This window comes from Rattus norvegicus, chromosome 2, assembly GCF_036323735.1.
Source record: "Rattus norvegicus strain BN/NHsdMcwi chromosome 2, GRCr8, whole genome shotgun sequence".
In the NCBI taxonomy this organism is placed as follows: Eukaryota; Metazoa; Chordata; class Mammalia; order Rodentia; family Muridae; genus Rattus; species Rattus norvegicus.
In genome coordinates this window covers 244,607,596-244,619,777 of record NC_086020.1, presented here as the reverse complement: position 1 = coordinate 244,619,777, position 12,182 = coordinate 244,607,596, and the positions used below count along the sequence as shown (strand labels likewise).

General features: G+C 45.6%; 1 long non-coding RNA gene across 1 annotated transcript; it reads right to left on the bottom strand.

The window, feature by feature from the left end:
- Positions 1-1,963: 1,963 nt before the first annotated feature.
- LOC134485772 (uncharacterized) lies at positions 1,964-3,106 on the bottom strand. Its single transcript, XR_010064022.1, has 2 exons — positions 2,977-3,106; positions 1,964-2,241 (listed from the first exon to the last, which is right to left on the bottom strand). It is a non-coding gene; the product is annotated as an uncharacterized LOC134485772 (long non-coding RNA).
- Positions 3,107-12,182: the final 9,076 nt, after the last annotated feature.

Genomic DNA, 12,182 nt, shown 5'->3' with positions numbered 1-12,182 from the left:
TTTGATTCGAGGGTCACCAGCCTCTGCTTGCTGGCCCTCATCAAATCTCAGTGTATTCATTCAAGGAAGGTTTTCCACAAGCCTCACAGCATCCTATAAAACAATAGGCTGGCCCCAAAGTGCTTAGTTTTCATTCTATAACTCCGAATTAACACTCCTGGGCTTCACGCCTACAGTTAGCAGCAACCTGGCTTTGGGGACGATTTTCCTTGCTGATGGAACTTTCTCTAATCCACACCTTCCAGACACCATGATAAATGGAGAAGAAACCTACCCTGTTGTTCAGAGAGCACCTCAGGTCTTACACACAGAACTTACTGTTGCATGTGATAATAATTTCATTGCCAAGCCATATTTATCCTCAGAATGGCATTGACAGAATACTATTTGAGCCAAATGATAATGTTCTCAATGAAGCTTTGGGGCTCCTATAGATAAGTAAAAAGTAAATATGAGTACTATAGGGTATTCAGTACCAACCTCTTATAAACCACTATTTTATTATTATAAATGTACTAATGCATCGAATGCCGTATTAGCATCTATTACTACACACAGTAATAGGCTTTGTTAGATTTTCATACACGTCTGTAATACATTTTCATCCTTTTCCTGCTAAGTCACCCTCTCCTTCCCCCCTTCCTGCCTGTCCTTCCTCTTCATGTTTGCTTGTTTTGACACCGTCTGTCTCCTCCCCCTGAAACAGTTGCCTGCCGCCCTCTTTAGACTTTTCAGCCAGATAGCGATTTCTTCGAAAAAACAAAACTGTCTAGTCTTTGCTTCCCAGATTCCAACACAGGACATGAGCAAAACTTGATATTCAACAGTGGAGTAGAATTTGAAATTCCCGCGACACACCAGACACGCAACACACATACGGTCTAGTTAGCAATTACAGAACAACACAAAAGCACAACACTAGCAGGAGCCTGTTTCTACCTATTTCATGAAGAAATGGAACAAAACGTCTCAGAAACTGTAAGTCACCCGTGCAAGATCAAGTCACGCGAGCGGCTGAAGCTAAATTTAGAGAGAATGTTGTCTGGCTACACACACACGCACACTTTCTGCTCTGTGGACTGCTGTCTTCATGGCTTGCAGGAGTTCCTCACTTCATGATGCTGACAGCGCCGGAGAAGGAGGTCAGCTGGTATATGGAGTGGTGTCCCAGCTATACGGATCGTGTGATGGCTACTTCCACAACTTTAACAAGTGAAAGCTTGATATATCCCTCTCATTGGCCTACCTCCCACCTCTCTATTCACCCCTCCTCCAACTTCATCCAAGCCCTATTCATTACTCGGCCCAGCAGGCTTGGGCTCCTCCCAGCCGACAGTGGCTCCTCCCAGCCGACAGTGGCTCCTCCCAGCCGACAGTGGCTCCTCCCAGTCGACAGTGGCTCCTCCCAGTCGACAGTGGCTCCTCCCAGTCGACAGTGGCTCCTCCCAGCTGGCAGTGACTCCTCCCAGCCGACAGTAGCTTCTCCCTGCCCTGAGGACTTCATTCATATGCACTTTTGCTCATCTTACTTGCACTCAGACCAGCAAGAGTCATGTGTACAGAATCCAGCCTTACCTAAGATTTCCAGCCCATTTAACGAGATTTCACTTTGTAAATTTGGCTCTGACTGTTACTAGGAGAATGAAAGCAATATCGTGACCCCCTTCCCCATCCTGATAGTATTCTAATGTCTGTTCAGTATCAAGACAAATTTCCACAAGCCTACTTCCAATGGTTAACCTTCATTGTGAACTTGACTGGATTTAGAATCGCCTGTGAGACACAGACGAGAAGTAAGTGGTACCTTCTATGGCCTGGAGCCCTGGATCAAAACCAAACAAGCATCCTATCTCTGCTTCCTCGCTGTGGACATAATGTGACCAACTGTCTCACACTCCTTCCATCACAGCAAGAGCCACTCTGTGTGGTATTTTGCTACAGTGATGAGAAAAGTAAGACCAGATCCTTATTAAATTTTATTTCTATTAATGTAACACCGAGTACTTGAACGATTATGTAACCTCTTTCCGTGAGGAAACTGAGACGAATCGTGCCTCTTAGAAGAGGATTTGACAAACTGAGTCAACAAGACAGGATGATCTTTGACTCTTAGATATGCCTAGAGCTGTGCAGTTTACTCCACGTGGTCAGGATTCAGAAGCTGTATCCAGTGCTGGTTTGAAGTTTCATGACAGCAGCTGTCTGAGTCTGTGCTCCGATAACCAACTCCTTCCCGCATTCCTGTACATAACCCCAATAAGACTCATTGGTTCAACAATAACAAAAAATGTAATCCGTAATTGTATCCTTAGTAACATTCCAATCAAATATATTTCATGCGCTAAGAAAACCAGCACACTTTCATACCAATTTAAATCATCATATCACACTGCATCGTCTCTCAGAGAAACTTGTAAATATACCTTTTGCCCATGACTTTGTGACTATGAATCAATCACAGTTAGAAGGTAGAACTCTCTCAGGGTTGAGCTAGCCTGGCATTGACCTGCACCCTCAGCCCTGCACCCAGTCAGGCATCAGGCAATGTATTTCTCAGTCAATACACAGAATAACGACATCTACGGCCGGCGAGCCGGCCCAGTAACTGGAAGCTTTCTTTGACTTGTCTCCAAAACAGATCTTTTCAAGAAACTAATTATATTTGGGGAAAGAAGAGTTGGCTGCGAAGAGGAGAATTTTTTTTTTTACCAGAATTACGAACTGCCCAATCAAGGCTAGGCTTTTCCCACTTCCTTGGGCAGTATTTCCGGATTCCCTGCCATCGTCTCGTTTTTTAAATAGAAATCGTTACAGGTCATGATTCTGGACTAAGTCCCTCCATTAGGCTCCAAAAGACAAGGTCAAACACAGAAGTTCTCATGCACTCGAGTTCCATGTCACCAACACGAAACTAAGTTGTTATGTGACTTTCTTAGAAAACAAAATAGGAAAAATAACCGAATTTCTCAAACGAACCTGTTTCAGTGAGTGTTATGATAAAGTTCCGTCTTGTTTGACTCGGTTTTGTAATACTTTAGCTGCCAGCACTATTTGGGGAGGGCTCTGGAAACCTTAGTAGGTGGGGCCCAGCTAAAGGAAGTACGTCACCGGACGGGGCGGGGAATTCGGGTTTATATTATCCCCCAGCTACCTTCTTATTTGCATGTCTCATGATCACCATCATCATGTTCTGCCAAATACCCCACGGAGGGCCAAGAACCTGGGGATTGCGCCTTGGAAACATTGAGCCAAAATAAAATCTTCCTTAGGGTATCAACATCAGCACTTGTCACGGTTACAAAAAACCCCGAGGTGGGACTCCCTCTTCTCAAAGGAAAACCTGAAGGGAGTTATGGAAGGAAGGACTGTACGGAGGGGTTTCAGAAGGAGGGGAGCTACGATCAGGATGAACAGTGAATAAACAAATTAATAAAAAAGAAGAGAGGAAAAGAAAGGAAAAGCTAACGAATATGACTCCCCTCTGCTTTAATCCTTCCCAAAGCAAACGTTGCCGATGCCTGAAGTCGCGGAGGTTAAGCCAGCTGTCTTCCCATTATACTCTTTCCTCCTGTCTGCCCTAGATGGGAAGCAACTTTGAAATGAGCAGTCCACTCTGTTCTGCTTGTCTGCTCAGTTCATTGAAACACTCATTCTGTCTCCTGGAATCAACATCGCCCAATTCTGGAATTGACAGTGTAGCCAATTAAGACCCTTAGGCTAAATTGCCGGTTTGTGTTTGGACATCTCTTTGTCTTCAATATCGTCCAATGAGATACAGTGATGACTACCCATAATCCAGGTACTCTTCCTTTCCTGGCCACCCAGGTGATTCCAAAGACCTTTCTAAACATTAAGCAGATCTGATGAAAGAAAAAAAACTAAAATATAAGAGAACATAAAGCTGTAATTCTCTTCAACCAAATCAAAAATACGTGCACAGCAGTGAGGGGCATGTTAGTACATGCCCTTAATTTTAGAACTCAAGAGGCAGAGGCAAGATGACTTGTGTGAGTTATACATCAGCCTTGTCTATGAAGCGAGTTCCAGGACAGTCAGAGGTATAAAAACCCAAGCAAACCAAAGAACAACTACAGCTAAAACAAAATACATACCCCGCGTAATACATGTTATATATTATTAGACACCAGCGATATATGCATGCAATCATGCATCAGCGAAATAGGCTTCCCACCCTCCTCCAGTTTACAGACATAGGAGGTAAACAGGCGTAAGGCAATACCTGATACACGTCACAAGTGGGGATAGACCCTAAGAGATACAGGAAGAGTAACAAAAGCAAGGGAACGTGACACAGATGTCTGTGAGGGGTCCTCACGAGCTCTCACTGATGTCTGTCAGGGGGTCTCAGGCGCTCTCAACACATTATCCATTTTCTTCCTTGTGATATTCTGTGAAGTTGATGCCAGGACTTTCTGTTTTGCGCTAAACACGAGGAAATGCTACTGGGAGGGGTGGAAGGAAGCAGTATTGCATTTTGCCTTCAGGCACTGAGAAAGGCTTCGGCAACCAAGTAGCATTTGTTAGGATCATCAAATCGAGTTTCTGGTCCAGCCCCAAGCAGGCCGTGCTGGAATTCATAATAAAACCACTAATAGGAATTACATACTGGGGTATTTCCAATGAGACTGCTAATGGGGAGACTGCCTATATTAGATGACTAAATGTGTTGTTCTGGGTCATTAAGATTGTATTATGCATATGCTGAGGTTGGGATTGGCTGGGAGCACACAGAGAGTTACTAATCTGATCACTAGACTGTGTTCAGTAAATTTGATCAGGGATGAGCCGAAGTTAAAAGTATAAATCCTGCAGTAAATAGGGAAATAATTGGACGGCTCGGATCAGTTCGTGGCAGTCTGCAGCCAACTGGAAACCTCTAAACATTTTTATTTTTTGTGAAATATATCATACATCCAGAAAGGTCTGCCTGGTGAACAAGGTCTCAAAGAATAGCGAAGGGAACACTCACGGGGCCCACAGTGAGCCTTTTCTAAAAAAGGAAGTTACTAATTCTGCAAGACTTGACGTCTTTCTCCCTGACTCTACTTGTTCCTCTCTTCGAGACAGGTCTTATGATTAGTTTTGCTCTGTATGCATGCCACCCTAAAATACACATCTCTCGGCCTCGCCTGTGTGAGCTCCAGGGAAGCAGAGTCGTCCCTGTGTATTCTTCTGTGATTAGCTTTCTCAGCGCTGGGATACATTTCGATTCTCGTCCCAGTGGACACATTTCCCCAAGGTCAGTCCTTGCTGCCCAGTGTATAGTTTATTGATCAGTTCCCCTGCCCATGGGCGCTTAGCCGAGCCTCTGAGGGAACAGTGTCTGATATTCTCTCCATGCACACCCACAAATGCCCTCCCTGCTAGATATCAAGGTAAGCTTTCCTCACACTTAAAATAAAAGTGAGGGTAAAAATCATGAGGCTAAGAATGCCAAGACTGATTAATAAACAGGAAGGAGTACCCAAGGTGACTAGACAGGTGGAGGGATAGGACTGATTATGTCTAACTGTGATTCTGGTTGCCTGGGACAGGACAGCAGAAGCCTGGGCACCTCTCCCTGCTCTGCTCCTGCTGCTGAAAACAAAAATGGGGACAGACCTTCCCTGAAACATTCTTCCCTGGAGGCCATAAGGGCCTGAATATTCTAATATCCAGTCATACATATTCAAGAACTGTTTTTAAATCCAGAACCAGACCCTCCCACCTAACAACCCAACCCCAACCCTAGGGGTAGCCCTCTCCATTTGTTGATGCAATTGGGGTAGCCTGCTCCAATGTGCAGTGCAGACTCACTTGGCTTTGCTCATGTAAACTGCTGCTTTGCTAAATAAACTCTGCTTAAGTCTCCTGACTGAAATCATTCCTTTGAGGACAAGAACCAAGAGACCCCGATGTCTGCCACACTGGTGCTTCTGGGCGTGGGGACATGACGACTGGATGTCGGGGAAGGCAGATAAACTGATAATGATCACCAAAGCATAGTCAGATAGAAGTAAGTGTTTCAAGTGTGCCCCGGAACAGAAAGATGAACTATAACACAGAACAGTAGCCTGCGTTTTCTAAGTGACCAGAAGACATGAGCTCAGAGGCTCCAGACATGGTTATGATGATGATGGAATCTTCACTGTCCTGATTCACTCAGTGCATATCGCATTTATGTACTGCCACACTGAATCATCAGGGGTGTGTGTGTGTGCATGTGTGTGCATGTGTGTGCATGTGTGTGCATGTGTGTGCATGTGTGTGCATGTGTGTGTGTGCATGTGTGTGCATGTGTGTGCATGTGTGTGCATGTGTGTGTATGTATGTGTGTGTGTGCGTGTGTGTGCATGTGTGTGCATGTGTGTGCATGTGTGTGCATGTGTGTGTATGTATGTGTGCATGTGTGTGTGTGTGTGTGTGTGTGTGTGTGTGTTGCCTACAAAATGAGGACTTTTATCCACGAGTTTCACGTCATCTCTGAAAATTCAGTTTTATTTTTCTTGCTTTATACCAATGGCTAATGTCTTTATCATCGTGTTGAACAAAACAACAAGTCCAATGTTGCTGCACACTCCTGCAATCCCAGGCTGAGGGACAGGGATTTTAGGTTTGGGACCAACCTAGGTTTCGTAAGAAGAGTCAAGGAGCAGCAGCACTGAGTCTGAGAGAGACTGGCTGCTGGCATTACTCTACACAGCACTGCTGTCGTTCTTGAGCTTGTTCTGTGGGTCACATCAGGCATGTGCTGCCACAGGAAGACAGCACTAGTTTACTTCCTACATGCAGCTGGCCTTGGTGGCTGACATGCAAGACTCTAAGGAAATGACTGTTCAGCTGAAGCTCAAGATTGTCTCCAAGCAAACAAGTTCCAGCCCCTGAACTAAAGCCATGTCCTAATTATACAAATGTATAGCACATTCCCTTTACAAACTCTGTCTTTAAAGTAACCACAAGCTCCATCTTGTGTCTTCTCCTGTTCTGAAGGAGTAGCAGCATTTATGCCATAGGAAAAACCCAAGTGAACAGATTGACAGTTCACAAAGACTAGTACCTAGGAAGACAATCTCCACTGCCTGAGTCACCAGATGGGCAGACATGACGGACCAGAGCTCTTGGGATACAGTCCCTTTTCCTTCTAACCTCTATTCAGGGCCCATAATTTTATAAACCAGGAGCAGGCTTTGTCCCTGCTACTTTTAACTGATATATAATTGAAAAAATTGTGCATTTCAACATAATGCCAGCATCCATACAATTCAGTTAATGTACCAGGGTAATGTTAAGATTGGAAAGAAGCACTAAGTAGGTAAGAGGCCCAAATCCAGAAATCCCCCGCAAACCCTAAGAGTGTAAAACCACTGAAGCTTAATCACAAACGATTCTTTATCTAGGTCCTATCCCTGTGACCTCCCTTCAAGTCTTGATTTAACTCTAGATCAAACATGTTTTGGTTCTACTTGGTAAAGAGTTCACCTGACCACCATCTAGCCTTCTCTTTGTAACTGAAAGCACACAGACATATGCTGATGTGAAATGATTTCACAACACCCTTGAATGATCTGCATTGCCTCACACCCTCTGCATGAGAAAACGCCTGGCACCCTCTTGTATTACTTGTCTCTCCAAAGTACAGAACCCAAGTTTCCCATTGCAGTGAATGACATATGTTGTTACACACACACACACACACACACGTGCACACATGCACACACACGCACGCACACAGGCACACACGCACACGCATGCACACACACACTCATGTGCATGGGGTGGGGTGTACTTTGTCCCCAGGCAGGGAAATTTGCTGCAAACAGCATCATATCAATGTGCTATTCAGCGATGCGTCTTGTGCTCTGTTGGAAACACTCGGAGGACATCACTCGGTTGTTTTCAAAGACATTTAAGTCAGTCTCCGGCACACTCCGTCAACATGACAGGCTTGCTGAGCTGCCGTCTCCTAATGCCTCTTCTACAGGCTAGCACCACTCGAGGCTGCAGTTATCACTTATTAATTGCATTTTAATTGGTCACAACTACTGCCAGAAAATACGAGGAGATGACCATCAAGTGTGGGAGATGTGCACCTGAAAAACAGCGGTGTTGGACTAGAGAGGGCCCAGCTGCAAAGCAGACGATTCGTTAATCTAAACCAGCTAATGTTATTTCCACAAGCTCCATTTCTGCAGGCTCCAAACGGTCTCCAGGCTTACATCTGCGTAAAATCATAATGTTTATCTGCTAAGGGTGGAGCCAAAGAACTAGATTCTAAACACTCACAAGTACATGAAGAATTCAGGGTTCAGAACATGTGACGTTAAGAGCTAACATTGAGTGATTTCCTTCTGGGTACCCAATAATTGTTCAGCGCTTCAAATCTATTTCCTCATTTAATCCTCGGGACCCTAAACCTACGGTTTAGGTACTTATTTTTATTTCCAATTTAAAGTTAGAAAATTGAGTCGCTCGCTTGAAGTCATATAGCAGAATAATAAAACTAGAGTCTGACACCAGAGCCAGTACCAGAGTATATAGTAGGGATTACAGTATGTGTGTATGTACATACGTATGTATGTATGTATGCATGTATACAGTAAGTGCCAAGCAATGGAAGACACTTTATTCTGCAGACCCACCCAACAAGTCTAAGCATAGCTTTTTAAATAGTTTTTATTATTAATACATATGTGTACATGTGTGTCCAACAATGGCTAGAAGATGGCACCAGGTCCCTCGGAGCTGGACTCACAACCTTTTGTGAGCTACAGAACAGGGCTGGGAGATGAACTCTGGTCCTCTGTGTTAACACTACATACGCTCGTCCTCTGAACAACTCCACCTCCACAATCTGTACTTTTAACCAGGCCCTGTGTCTATGCAAGATAACATCTTACTTAATCGTACATCTATTATTTACCAAGAAGACAGCTTGCTGTATGTATGCAAAGAAGTAGAAGCTTGTTTTCAGGCGGGTCCTAACAAGAGTTCATGGGGGAGGCCACAACCAACCTATTCCTTCTGAAATCAAGCATGGGTTCTTTCCGAATAGAAGAAACAGAATGTACACCACAGAGTTAGGAAAGCACGTGGATTCTGTGAGTAACATAGTGATCTGATGTCTATGTGGAATGCTAGACTGCAATGGGAATTCATTTGGAAAGGCATTTCCAGCCAGATCGCAGATCTGAGCTGGGAGAGCCAGCAGCTCTTAGTCACGCGGGACTTTGCACCATAGCACTGGTTTCTGCTGTCACTTCTCCTCAAATGGCCACTGCGTGGTGTGGGGCTCATCATAGATGTATGTTTGGAAGTGAACACGGAAAAGACTGAGGTGTGTTATTCTTTCCAAGCCAACGTGGCTTTTAAAACCTGGGTCAGAATCATAAAGGGAACGCAGCCCTTGGTGTATCTGGAGTGTGCGAGGAGGACAGAGGGCTCAGCAACATCTCACTGGGATCCGTGATGTTCCATGGATTAATAATAAACAACAGGGCCCTGCTTCGTGTTGTAGCAGCCAACATCGTCAGGGTCACGTTCCCGTCATGTTGAATCGCCACAAACCCTGTGACATACAGTTGTTGGGCCCCATGTCCCTTTGCAGATACTGATGACCCATTAGTAATCTTTGTCACATTATCCGAATTTAGAGTGTAACCAGAATGTATACAAGTGTTTAATTTAGGATTCAGCCAGACCTCACCGCTTCTTCAGGGGTTGCCAGCACTGGGAGCGTTCTGCCAAGATGACCCGCAGTGGCCCCACACACCACAGGAAGCAAGCTTCTCCCTGGACCTCCCTGCTGTGGTCCAGGCTGGTCCAGGCGACCACTAGTGTCACCTACACGCTGCACCCTGCTACTTCAGTCTTGGTGTTTTCCCTTCAGTTTTAATGAGCTAATTAAGTCTAAGTTGGTAGCGACACGTCGGCTTATATTTTCCTACTTTCTACCCCGAGAAAGGGTTCAGTGTGGTTTTCGTTGCTTTGTTCTCCAACTTTCTGTAAACCTTTCGTGATTATTTTTCCCCCTCGCATCTAAGAATAGAAATCGATGTGATAAATGAACCAAAGGATCTTTTGCTCTACCTAAGGAGTCTTCAAGGAGGGGGAGGGGGGAAGAGAAGATAGAAGAGAAGAAGAAGCAAGAGGAAGGGAGGAACGGAGGGAGGGAGGGAGGGAGGGAGGGAGGGAAGGAGGAGAAGAGATAGGAAGGTAGGGTGGTAGGTCAGGGAGAGATGTGGAAGAAAGGAGGAAGGGAGAAGGAGGGTGAGGGAGAAAGGTGGAGGGAAAGAGGGATGGAGACATGGGGAAGGAGAGAAGTGAGCTGGAAGAAGGCTATTAACCGACTGCTGCCATCTTCGTTTCCCGCTCTCATCTGACAAAGGATTCTTTCCCTTTGATCTAAGATGGAGCTTCAGAGACCTTCTTAACCGGGAATTCTAGATAGTTCTTGAGTAGCACAGTAAAGCCCCATCACATGCTCTGCTCTGTTCCCACCTTTAACCTTTGGGAGTAAAATCTGCACAGCTATTAGCAGCTGCTGTTCTTCCTGGCACCGTTAGCACCAGCCGGCCTACTGGGCCTCGCTCACCCGTTATGCCCAGGCCTTGTGAGGTCCTCTCACTCTTCCCGGCGACCAGGTAAGACGAGACATCAGCCTCCACGCTGAGACAGTTCATTCTGTCCCCAGACAGTGACACCTAAGAGGTGGAAAGGGAATCCTGAACATTCTAGAAAAGCTTCAGGTAGCAAACGTCTAACTCGTTCCGAAGCCATGTGAATAGGAACACGGTGAGCAGACGACATTAGCAAGGACGGGAAGGAATGGAGTGGGGGCTATTCAAGGTGGGCGGGGTCGGAGATAGAATGAGCCGCTGGATACAAACAGGAACTCTCTGCATCTGTATACATGAGGTCAGCATCCTCCATCTCCACAACTACCTCGGAGCATAATTACCTTCTTTGCAAAGATGCAGAACACGATACTGTGAGGTTGGATCACTTTTCAGTCTCTCCCTTAGGAGTGAGGCTTCAAACCGGGTCACTTGAATCCACCCAAAGCCGGTGCCCGCCCTGATGAGGAATCCCAAGAGACTAATTACTGCAGGGCACAAGGGATGTTTGACTGAGGTCAGAAAGCAGCCACGTCGATGTTCAGATCCGAGAAACCCTGGGTGCCACAGTTTGGGACTGGCTAAGGCCCTGACAGACTGAAGAAAGCCTCTGAGCCACCTTTGGGGTTAAGTGGAGGAAGGAGAGACAGTGGCCCACGCTGACGACTTCTGGTCTCGCCAGTGAAAATGGGTGAGGAAATGTCAACCCTCCGCATCTCGTCTGAAGACGGCATTAAATAAGAGCAGGAGACTCACACAGCTGAACCCACCTGGGCTGTACATGCTCTTCAGGAAGAGTAAAACGGCTTGCCCTGTGCACTTGGGTCCGGTGGCCATCTTTGCCAGATTATTAACGTGTTGAGAGTGTTTATATCTTGTGCTGGGAGGACACTGAATTTAGAAGAAAGTTCTCACACACCCTTAGAATCTGAAATTAAAACGCAGGTTTCGAGTGGATCCAAGTCTCTTGACATTTGGAAGCATCTGGGCTGGAGAGCGGCACCACGTTTTCCTGTTCTTTCTCTGCAGTGCGTCTTCGTTGGCCTCCTACCAGAGAGCTCCGGAGCCCCACGAGCTGCCTCTTTTTCCTCCACCCCAGGGGAACAGCTTCAGTCAGACTTCGCCCAAAGCTCGTCCAGTTGGCGCTGCAGGCTTTAGACAAGTATGGGGTGCCGTGGGGTCACAAGTGAAACTGCGCGTTCTCCCTGTGGCTCATTCCGTTTTAATTCCAAGTTGAAGGCGAATATCTTTCCCTTAATAAAACATTTCTCTAAATAGAATATGACTTATACGTCAGTAAGAGCCTGCACAATTCTCCCCCAGAAGCAAATTAAACTGTGATTACTTCTCTGCTTATTTAAAGAGTAAATTGCTCCATTTTAGCGTCATAGTCAAAACAGAAGGCTAGTCATAAAGACCAGTCTTTTCAGAATTATTTGCCTTTGTTAAGAGTTGGAGTTTATTAAGAAAAGGTTTTTAACATAAAAGACAGAGACTTGTAAGGAAAGGACAACGGAACATGCCCGGCCATGGCACTAGTCTGTGGAGGGAGGGCGCAGTGTGTTGCGA